Here is a 12053-nt window from a genome sequence, read left to right on the forward strand (position 1 = left end):
ACTTTTTCACAGTTCAAGTGAACATTGCAAGACATTCCATAACTACAACAATTACCTTTTAGTGAAATCCGAGCAATAGCACTGGTCATTAACCTAGCAGTGCTAAATACTGTTTGAGTGCTGCTTGATGGAACGTGGTTCTGAAAGATTTTGCAGGGAACAGAGTTACTGGTAAAAACAGTTTAATGATAATTGCCTGTTGACTACATCCCTTCATCTCAGAGATGGCCTTTCCAAAGCTCACACCCAAAAACTTGAATACCACAAAGAACAAGGACCAGAGGTAAGTAGCCCCATAAATATACAGTGCCAACATGAAAAGGTTGCACTGTGTATTTGCATTCAACCATTCTCTTCCCAAAATTCACCCAGTACCAGGCCAATCCTTTATACCAGTTAGCAACAGCATGTAGCCACTAAAATGTTGCATTCTATGCCTTGTAACCAAAATGGAAGAAGCAAATGAGCACACATTTGTTAGTATTTGCTGGATAACTCTTATCTAACAAATGGAAGATTTCAATGTATGTATGCTGATAGTAGTGCACTGATGTTATGTGGTTCATTTACAGAATGTACAGTATTCCTAAATGCTCATTTTTCAGCCACTGTTAGTTTGGTGCATGGAAACACTGAATCATTGATAACTGCTGAGATTTCTGATTGTTCTTTGAAACAATGCAGCTTAAACTGGGACTGTACATGCGGAAGAGAATTTAAGAGTCTGTAAAAAATTAAAGTAAAGAACAAAATGAAAATGAAAAGCTATTTTGCAATTCAAGCTCTAAATCAATATTACCAAAAAATGTCCTTGCTCTCCATGTAAGTATGCAGCCATATTTATGTATTCTGCAAATGCATACTCCTTAGCATTGAATAAATCCTAGCAGTAATGGTTAATTTACTACAGTAAAATGGAAAAAGTTCAGATGCTGGTCCTTTTATATTTACATTTTTGTTATACTTCATGACTCACTGAAGAATGCTTTTCTATGGAGGACTATGGAGAATTTGCATGATTTTAAAAAAAAATTCTTTGGATGTGAGCATTTCTGACAGGACTGGCATTTGTTGGTATTTTTTGAGAATGTAAGTAGTAGAGTTCATGATGGGGAGCCAGTGGATGTGGTTTATTTGGACTTTCAGAAGGCTTTCAACAAAGTCCCACATAAGTGATTAGCGTGTAAAATTAAAGCACATGGGATTGGGGGTAGTGTATTGAGATGGATAGAAAACTGATTGGCAGACAGGAAACAAAGAGTTGGAATAAACGGGTTTTTTTCCGAATGGTAGGCAGTGACTAGTGGGGTACCGCAGGGATCGGTGCTGGGACCCCAGTTATTCACAATATATATTAACGATTTAGATGAGAGAGCCAAATGTAATATCTCCAAATTTGCAGATGACACAAAGCTGAGTGGCAGGGTGAGCTGTGAGGAGGATGCAGAGATGCTTCAATATGATTTGGACAAGCTGAGTGAGTTGGGCAAATGCATGGCAGATGCAGTATAATGTGGATAAATGTGAGGTTATCCATTTTGGTAGCAAAAACAGGAAGGCAGATTATTATCTGAATGGCTATAAATTGAGAGAGGGGAATGTGCAACAAGACCTGGGTGTCCTCGCACACCAGTCGCTGAAGGTAAGCATGCAGGTGCAGCAGACAGTAAAGAAGGCAAATGGTATGTTGGCCTTCATAGTGAGAGGATTCGAGTCAGGGGCAGGGATGTCTTGCTGCAATTATACAGGGTCTTGGTGAGACCACACTTAGAATATTGTGTGCAGTTTTGGTCTCCTTATCTGAGGAAGGATGTTCTTGCTATAGAGGGAGAGAGGCAACAAAGGTTTACCAGATTGATTCCTGGGATGGCGGGACTGACATATGAGGAGAGATTGAGTCAGTTAGAATTATATTTGCTGAAGTTCAGAAGAAAGAGGGGGGATCTCATAGAAACCTATAAAATTCTAACAGAACTAGGCAGGGTAGGTGCAAGAAGGATGTTCCCGATGGTGAGCGAGTCCAGAATCAGGGGTCACAATCTGAGAATACGGGGTAGACCATTTAGAGATGAGGAGAAATTTCTTCACCCAGAGAGCAGTGAGCCTGTGGAATTCGCTACCACAGAAAATAGTTGAGAGCAAAACATTGTATGTTTTCAAGAAGGAGTTAGATCTCGCTATTGGGGTGAAAGGGGTCAAAGGATATGGGGAGAAAGTAGCAGCAGGCTATTGAGCTGAATGATCATCCATGATCATAATGAATGGCAGAGCAGGCTCGAAGGGCCGAATGGCCTACTCCTGCTCCTATTTCCTATGTTTCTATGTATGCTTGTTGCCCACCCCCGGTTGTCCATGAGAAGCTGGTGGTGGGTCTGATTGACAATTAAATTCAAAAATGGTTTGGCTTGAATTCCTACCAAATTAATGCAAGTAACTTAACTTATTTGTGGACTAAACAATGAATCCCACATTTATAATTGTGTTTAAAAAAAATACGTCCCTGAGCTTTTCTTCACATAATTAACCTAAGAAGACTGCAGTCAACATCTCTTTCCTTCACAATTAATCCAAGCGTGAAAAGCATTATCATAATCACATTATAACATATGGTGGATCAAGTTGGCTACTAACTATGCATTGCTGTACATTCCAGATCACATACAACACAATTCTTCCTTAATGAATGTGGCAATTTCCAAATTTGCACACCATTAGAAAATCTTTTAGAAACTTATCATCCCAACATCTGCCTTATTCTACAGTAATGCACACTTTCTACAATCATCATTATTTAATGCATCACGAGATTCACATTCACAGCCTAGTTGGTTCATGAAACTATTCAGCTCCAGATATTGTTCCTTTCCTTTCGTAGATAATTTTAGCTCTATTAACCATGACAAGTGTAAATGGGGCCCTATATATTACAGTGAAATTATTCTCCATTCTTTGAGGGAATTTATGTTAGAGCAGGTTTAGGTTACAAAGGACAAATTCACAATTAGAATATTTTTCTTTAGCCAGTTCTTGTGCAAATAGCACAATATATTGCTTTGCATTCAGCACTGAAAGCCATTTGATGTTCGTCACAAAGGAAAACTCCTTACTTCGCTGTGAGGGAAGTGTCATCTCCGTAAAGTTAACTCCTCCTATTATGAACAGTTGCAATATTAAATCCTCCTGTTACCATGCCTGAAGTGGGCAGATCATGTCACAGTTATAGTACCTACTTGATTATGTTTTTTGTACAGTATTAGCAGTTTGTCCTGATGAACTGTAACATCACAGTGGAAGGACTATCCTTTCCCATGGCCTGTAAAATAAGTCCAAAGTGATCCTGCTTGTCTGAACGTGGTATGATAGCAATCAGTCCCCTTGATTTGGTTGTGTGCCCAAGAGTTTGGGCAGTGCCAGCTACAGGCTGGAAAAGCAGCAGTTGTGATTGGACAAAAGAGCACAAGGTTGAACATTCTGCAAACTCATCTTCCCATAGAATCCCTCATAGAGTCCACTTTTTGAGCAAGTTCCTTAAAAGTTGGACGCTGAGTCGATGCACTGTTCCAGCATTCCTTCATTATTAAATACATCTGAGGTTGGAAGTAGAAATATAATTGAAATTAGAAAATAAGTTTGAGAACATTGTATGTCACTACCATACCATTGCTAAAAAAGGATTTTATATATCCTTCATTAAGCATCATCAACATCAAGCACTTGGTTTACTGTATGCCAGTCATAGTCTAAGACCAGGCTTGGAAGGTCACACACTACAACTGGTAGGGAATATACTTTTTTACACTTCTTACACCAAGCCTCTTTAAGTGAATCTGCCCATCCATTACCTATTCCTCTGGAATTATGAACAGTTTTGTGGCATTGACTCATGCACATTAGGGACCATTAGGGTTGGATGAATGTAGGGGGTGGTGGTGTGTGTCAGCTTCACCTCTGACTTCTGAGCTGTCCGAATCGCTCCCATTCCCTGGGTTCCAGACCTTAGACATACTTGGGGGTTGTGACAAAATGCAGCAGACAACTGGTTTTGGTGCAAGAAAAAAACTGAGTTTATTGAAGTCACAAATGAACTTATAACATTAGGATTACACTGAGATTATACAGAACTACAAGGTACACTTAGTTAAGAATGGGGAACACACAGCATAATGAGGGAAAATCACGCTACTAATCCCCTTACCCTTGTCCCACCCCCAAAACCTAACTAAATTGAACTAGGAGAGGTCAGGGATCATGCTCACCAACCAGGGTTCCTTGACAGTTCGAAATCCAGCCAGGTAAGCCGGCTGCAGTGTTGGGGTATGCTCTTTGTGTCCTCTGGAGCCTGCCATCCCCACGTGGTCCTGGTCTGTGGAATCTATGAAGGTTCTTCAGTTGGGTGGAGGGCATGGTTGCGGGTGGTCGATCTTCATAGAGGGCTGCGGTTGCAGCCTTGTTGTCTTTGGTTGAACCTGCCACCCCGTGCCCCTCGCCGTGATGTTGCCTGTGGGCCTGCAAACCTACAAATCTCCTCCATCCGCTTGGCTCAGCTGCCTCTCTCTCCTTAAACTCTGCTTCAACCTCTCCAAACTGCTCACCCTCCTCTCCTTTGTAACTGGTGGCCCAGTTATACTGTTTTTTTTCGAATTTCTTACCTCAATCCAAATCAAGGTTAGTTCTTTGTCTGATTTTGGTGGGCTTCCCCTGGTAATTGTTGTCTCATTGTTTTTAATGGGCTCACATGATGTTTATCGTTGTCTTCCTGTCCCCGTAACTAGTCTTGAACTGAAAGCCATTGTATATGTGGAGTATTGATGGGATCGCATAATTGCATTGATTGCTGCCTTCCTGCCTTAGTAGTTAGTAGCGATTATTTATGCAAGATTTTGATGGGCTTTATTTTGTGTAAGATGAAGTCTTTCTCTGGGCTGATTGTTTTAAAGGGAAGAATGCATATTCTGTCTCCTCTCGTTGACGGGTTTCAGGCAACAATCCAAACTGCACTCAACAAGCCCAGGCATGTCCAGTCCCGGGTCTTCATGGGCTACCTCCTGTCTGCAGGGTTCTACACTTAACTCAGCAGTTGGGTCCTCTGCCGTAAAAGTCCAAAAGTCATATCCTTGTTGATAATATGAAAAATGTGGGAATCTTGAGAACCCTTCAGAAGAAGTGTGGGTTGACGGTCATATGGAGCATAAACACTGCTATTGACCATTTGGGTTGAATAGTGTGTTTGTGTGTGTGATATAAATTCCATTTAATCTTAAATATAGTCCAAACTCATTTCTCATAACACCTCTTAAACGAGACTTATATCCCATTGGAAGGACTGGCCCAAACAAATCTGAGGAAGATCTCCTCCCTTAAATTCATGGATAAATTGAGTTTTGATAATCTGCACCCAGTTCCTAGTGAATTCAGACCCCAAGCACGAGCTCCCCATAATTTGATAGCACATCGGCAATCTCACTCAGAAGCTCAAGCTTCGGGGAGGTGGGAGGTTGTGGGGCGGCAGGGGCGCCTCCTGTCGCCTCCATTAAATACTGTCCCCAGGCTGTAATTTGGTTGCTAGTTTTTAACTTGGTAAATAATTACTTCAAAGTATACTCTAAAGCTCTGCACACTATTTTTATAACTGCACTTAACCTATTTTTCAAATGAAAGGACAGCTATCCACAGAGGACATAGTTAAAGGGAAAACTGCTTGTGATCAGTACCATGTCATGACACCCATCCGGATTTGGCAGCCTTCTACCCACTTTAAGAAGCTCGATCAAGTGGAAGACAATCATTTGTCCTTGCTTGTCACTGCCGATCATGCACATTAATTCCTGAAAATGCAATCAAAAATAAAATTTCACTGAATCAATGTTTTTTAAAAGAGAAATATTAGAAAACTGTTTAACATTTAAATGAGCGATACATGGAAGCTACCAAAATAAAATAACAAATAGATAAATATAATACATTATAATAAAAGTTCAGAACCTGCAGTGACTATCCTTTATGTAGTAACACTCGTGAGTTCCGAACAGTAATTCATATGACAGACAGCTTTATAGAACTAAGCAGGAAGAGAAGCAAGTTTAATCGGTTCAACAGAAGTTGGAGACTCACTGATGATGGACTTTTAGTCTTCTCGCTGTGTGTGAAAAGTTCATATAGCACCACTCCAAAGCTCCAGACATCTGAAGCCACTGAGAACTTGTTCTCCATCAGGGACTCCAGTGCGTACCTGTTCCAGATATTCACAGAAACATCACATACTCAACCATCACAACCTAAACTGTTCTGCCATATCATATCAAAATCCCATATGACAATGTTTCTATTTAAATAACAACTTTCCCTTCAGTCCTCCAAGTGTGTGCCCAACTTAAAGGCTAAGGCAATCTTATCCCAGAATTCTGCCAATGGAAGGTACAAGATGCACATTAATACCATGATCTCCCTGCTCCCAGTGTGGAAGCACCTTGCGTGCAGTTGTACATAAGATCATAAGAAATAGGTGCAAGAGCAGGCCATTCAGCCCTTCGAGTCTGCTCTACAATTCAATAAGCTCATGGCTGATCTTCTACCTCAACCCAGCCTTTCCGCACTATTCTTACATTCCTTCGTGTTGAAAAATCTTCCAATCTCTACCTTGAACATACTCAACAACTGAGCACCTACAGCCTCTCTGGGCTGTAGAATTCAAGAGTCACAAGTGTTTGAATGAAGCACTTTCTCCTCAATGCAGTCCTAATGTTGTGCCTGTGCATAAATAAGAAAGATTCTGCATCTAGAATTGGGCTTTCCCCTGGCTCTTTCACCTTGTAATATTCCTTGTCTTGTGGTAAGACTTTGGTCAAACCAAAATCACCGATTTTCGCCCGGTTCTCATTTTCCACGAGAACGTTTCGTGTTGCCGGGTCTCGGTGTATATATCGTTTGGTTCCCAGATACTCCATTCCCTGCAACAATCAAACAAAACCAGTGCTTTCTAGAGCTAGATAAGTGATGGCTTCTTGAAAATGGCCCATTTGTATCTGGGCTGTGAATATACCATAAACATGTACCATGTGTTTGCATTTTGGGTTGCAGTTGATTCTTTTCCATTAACAAACATACATACGAAATAGGAGCAGAAGTCAGTCATTCGGCCCCTGAAACCTGCTCCACCATTCAACAAGATCATGACTGATCTGTTTGTGTTTCAAGTTCCACATTCCCCAGCTACCTCTAATAACTTTTGTTTCCCTTGCCTAACAAGAATTTATCTGTTTCTGAATTTCCAGTTCTGTTGAAGGGTCATGAGGACTCGAAACGTCAACTCTTTTCTTCTCCGCCGATGCTGCCAGACCTGCTGAGTTTTTCCAGGTAATTCTGTTTTTGTTTTGGATTTCCAGCATCCGCAGATCTTTGTTTTTATCTAAGAATTTATCTGCCTCTGCCTTAAAAATATTCAATGGCCTAGCCTCCACCCCCTTCTGAGACAGAGAGTTCCAAAGTCGCACAACCTTCAGAAATAATTTCTCCTCATCTCTGTCCTTAAAGGGCGACCCCTAATTTTAAAACAGTTCCCCCTAGTTCTGGACTCGCCCACAAGAGGAAACATCCTTTCCACGTCCACCTTGTCACTACCGTTCAGGATCTCGTATACTTCAATCAAGTCACCCTTCACTCTTCTAAACACCAGTGGAAACAAGCCCAGCCTGCCCGACCTTTCCTCATATGACAAACCGTTCATTCCAGGCATCAATCTCGTAATCCTCCCCTGAAGCGCCTCCAACACATTTACATCCTTCCTTAAATAAGGAGACCAAAACATTTGGGATTGTAATTTACAGATCTTTTGGCATGACAGATAATTAGAATTCCGTCATGAAATAAAGCTGCCAGTGTAGTATGGTGGCTGTGACTGCTGAACTGGTGCAATTTGCACTAGCACTGTAGAGCAAGCAGCAAAAAATTACCAATCCACCCAGTTTTATTTATCTGTACAAAGAAGGATTTTTGTGCAGATTAAACAAGCAATGATCCTGTACGAGGTTCCTGCATTTTGAGATTACACTACAGATACTGGGCTGCAACTTGCAGAAGACTGTACAGCAATCTAACTTCTGCTGACAGTTATATACGACATACCATTCCCTTTAGCGCACGCTCTTCCAGAATTGAGACAAACATCACGTTTCATTATCTCTTCTCTTTCTCTCCCTCACCAACATACAAACAGAAACAATAGCCTGAATTCTCCCGTCGGCGAATTGGGGGCGGTGCCTGCTCGCCGATGGGAAAATGATATGGGATGATGTCAGGAGGAATCCCCGACGTCAACCCGGTCCCTTTAAATCTTCATGAAGGCGGGCGGACAGTGAAATCAGCTGTCCACCTGCCAACTTGTCAATGGCCAATTGAGGCCATTGACAGGCTAATTAAGATAATTAAAGACCTGCCCGTCCAACCTTAATGCTGGAGGGCAGGCCAGGATATCCTGATTATGCATGAAACCTCATCCACTAGCGGGATGAGGTTTCATGTCCGTTTTTAAAAATCCAATAAAGTTTATATCCTTTTTATTAACATGTCCCATCTTGTGTGACATTGTCACATGAGGGGGACATGTTAATAATTTCTTAATTTTTCTATTTTTTGACTTTTTTTACCTGTCAGTAATCTCCCCGAGACAGGACTTTGCCTCAGGGAGCAGTGCACTCTTTCATGCGCGAAAGAGCACACTTTGACAGATGGGGATTCCCTCCCCCACCACCTCCCCCCACCTCCCCCCCCCCCCCCCCTTCCACCCCGGCACAGGAAGCACATAGCGCTTCCTGCCGGGCAGGCCGCTGGGTGGGCCTTAATTGGCCCGCCCACTCAAAATGGCGGTGGGCCCCGTTTCGGTGGCGGGAGTCAGCTGTCCGCCCGCCGCCGAGTCGGTGGGGCTCGCCCACCATCCGAGGGCAAAATTCTGCCCAATGACATCATGACAGGATGTAGCAGTACGTCAGGGCTTTGATCGATCTATTGGATGTGGGGTCACTTAGCTCCACCTTTCACTTATTGCTGCTTCCGCCATGTACCATAAGTCGTCCTGTGTTGCAGCTTCACCAGGTTGACACCTCATTTTTAGGTATGCCTGCTGCTGCTCTCCTGTAATCTTCATTGAACCAAGGTTGATCAGCTAGCTTAATGGTACTGGTAGAGTGAGGGATACAGAATGCTAGGCCACGCGGTTACAGATTGTGGTTGACTATAACGCTATTGCTGCTGATGGCCCACAGCATTTAATGGATGCCCAGCTTTGAGCTATTAGATCTGTTCTAAATCTATCCCATTTAGCCTGGTGACAGTGCCACACAACATGATGGGCGGTATCCTCAGTGTGAACAGGGAGCTTCATCTCCACAAGGACTATGCAGTGGTCACTCCTACCAATACTGTCATGGATGAATCTATCTGCGACAGATAAATTGGTTAGGTTGAGGTCAGTTAGGTTTTTCGAGCTCTGAAGAGGGGTTACATGGACTCAAAACGTCAACTCAGTTTCTCGCTCCATAGATGGTGTTAGTCCTGCTGAGTTTTTCCAGCATTTTCTGTTTTTGTTTCAGGTTTTTCCCTTTTGTTGGTTTTCTCACCACCTGCTGCAGGCAAAGTCTGACAGATGTGTCCTCCAGAACTTGGCCAGCTACCGAGTCACTCTTAATGTTGAGCATTGAAGTTCTCCACCCAGAATATAATCAGTGCCCTTGCCACCCTCATTCCAAGTGGTGCCCAACATGGACAAGCGCGGATTCATCAGTTGAGGGAAGGTGGTAGGCGGTAATTGACGGGAAATTTTGAGGGTTCCCAGAGCAACTCCCTCCCGACTGTTTTCCACTGTGCTATCACCCATGTTGTGTAAATGTATCAAATGATATGGACAAAAAGTGGGTAAATGGAATTGAGAATGGAAATGAGCCATAATTTCTAAACGCCAGTTTGTATGTTGGTGAGGGAGAGAAAGAGAAGAGATAATGAAATGTGATGTTTGCTTCAATTCACCCAACATCACCGTGCATCATTTTACACATGAACATGCAGGGCCCGCCCCACACGCTGAAGGAAAAATTCAGCCCCATGAAACTCTACCATTCAAAGTATATTGAATTAGAACACCATGTGAAGATGAGTGGGAGTTTGTCCAGGTTCTCTCCATGGTTCCACATTGTAAAAAAGACTTTACACTCACAAGTGTGCAGACACACCTACACAAAGGGATTCTACTCATCTTGAAATGATCTGGCTTAAAGAAAGTCAAGTGTTGCCAATATTTAAGAGTTTTTGGAGTGGGTTCTATTCCCCCTGGGTAATTCCGAGCAGCATGTTCTACAAACTTGGTTATTCTTACATGAGTTTCTGCAGCAAGATGAATTAATGGAAATTAAAAGGCAGGACCTCAAAAGCAGGAATCTCAGGATTAATCCCAGTGCCACATTCTAGTGAGCATAGGAATTGGAGGATTGAGCGATTGAACACATGGCTGGAGAACTGGTGTAGGAGGGAGAGCATCAGATTTCTGAGGCACTAGGAACATTTTTGGGGCAGGTGGGACCTGTACAAGGTGGAAGAGCTGCATTTCAGTGGGACTGGAACTAATAAACTCGCAGGGAGATTTGCTACTGCTGTTGGCGATGGGAGTCTGAGAGGGAGCTCAGATTGGAGGGCTGCAAAGCTGGTAATAGGGTGTAGAAAAGTAGTGAATAAAGCAGAGGTAGACCACAAAAAGGATCAGAATGCAAAATAATGTTAAAAAAGCATGATTAAAGGCACTCTGCATGCATGCAGCATTAGCAACAAGGCTGATGATTTGAAAGCACAAATAGAGATAAATGGCTATGATCCAGTTGCCATTACAGAGACACGGTTACAGAATAACCAAGATTAGGAACTGAATATTCAAGGACATTAGTCATTTAGGAAGGGTGGGCAAAGAGGAAAAGGAGGTGGAGTAACACTCTTAATAAGGGACAAGATCAGTACGTTAGCGAGAGAGGGTCTTGGATCGAAGCATCAAGACATAGGCCGGGAATTTCAATTCCCACTTGCAGCGGGCGGGAGCGGAAAATATCGGGATATCGCGCAACTCGGTTTCATGTTGTTGTAAAACCAGTTTGGTATTGTCCAGTCAATCCGTCACTGTTGGGCTGCGTTTCCCACCACCACACGTCGGGAAACTAATTTCAATATTTTAGCATCTCATTATATACCCTGCTGGCCAGAATCATACCCTCAAGCTGGGTCACCCGGGCACATTGTTGTGATTGCACATCAACATGTTTCATAACGGTACGTAAGCGACATGTGCTTGGCAAGCTGTGCTTCACTCTGGGTTTTGAGGCTTGTTTGTCTACCTTGTTTCAGGCAACATTCATGGTCATCAGCGCCAGGCTTCGCAGGCAGCACCACATCACTCTTAGGGGGGCTCACAGGCAGGTCTCTACCAACCAGACCAGCAGTGAGTTGGGGGTGGCTGCAGGGCTAGGGCTTGCTTGAGTAAGGGGGGTATCCCAGGGTGTGTGTGGGGGCACATGTTGATCTGTGCAAGTGTCTTCAAGATGGTGAGGGCTGAGGATGCAGTCTCCAGAGGAGATGAGGCCAGGTGGAGATGTGAGGATTTGTGTGAGAGAGTGAGTGGTGATGCCCCTTGAGCTGGCAGTGAGTGAGATGCCAGTGAATGTGTGATGGGCTTGTAAGCATGTGAGTTTAGAGTGACGAGATGGTTGCCTTACCCTGGCAGCACGGATGAGATCATTGATCTTCTTTCTGCACTGGATGGCCAGCCCCTTCTGTGCAGCATTGTCACTGACCACCGCTGTCACCACCTCCCAAGCCGTACTAGTGAGATTGCTGGACCTCCTGCGGCCAGAGCAGGGGTGGAGGACATCATGGCAGATCTCCAAAAGGCATCCCAGTGATGGGTCACTGAACTTTTCTTTGCTTTCGGGGCCACATCTTCACTGGAGCAGTCCTGGGCTGCAAGTATTGAGAATTGTGTGCGTGGCTGAAGTTTAGATATGACACCTGGAGTGAGGAAACAG

The 12053-nt window shown here is 43.4% G+C and overlaps 1 long non-coding RNA gene across 1 annotated transcript; it reads right to left on the minus strand.

Moving 5' to 3' along the window:
- Nucleotides 1-3125: 3125 nt before the first annotated feature.
- Nucleotides 3126-6312, minus strand: LOC144690762 (uncharacterized). Its single transcript, XR_013578956.1, has 3 exons — nucleotides 6112-6312; nucleotides 5712-5825; nucleotides 3126-3587 (listed from the first exon to the last, which is right to left on the minus strand). It is a non-coding gene; the product is annotated as an uncharacterized LOC144690762 (long non-coding RNA).
- Between the last annotated feature and the right edge of the window lie 5741 nt (nucleotides 6313-12053).

The sequence above is a fragment of the Cetorhinus maximus genome, chromosome 2, assembly GCF_964194155.1.
Source record: "Cetorhinus maximus chromosome 2, sCetMax3.hap1.1, whole genome shotgun sequence".
Taxonomy (NCBI): domain Eukaryota; kingdom Metazoa; phylum Chordata; class Chondrichthyes; order Lamniformes; family Cetorhinidae; genus Cetorhinus; species Cetorhinus maximus.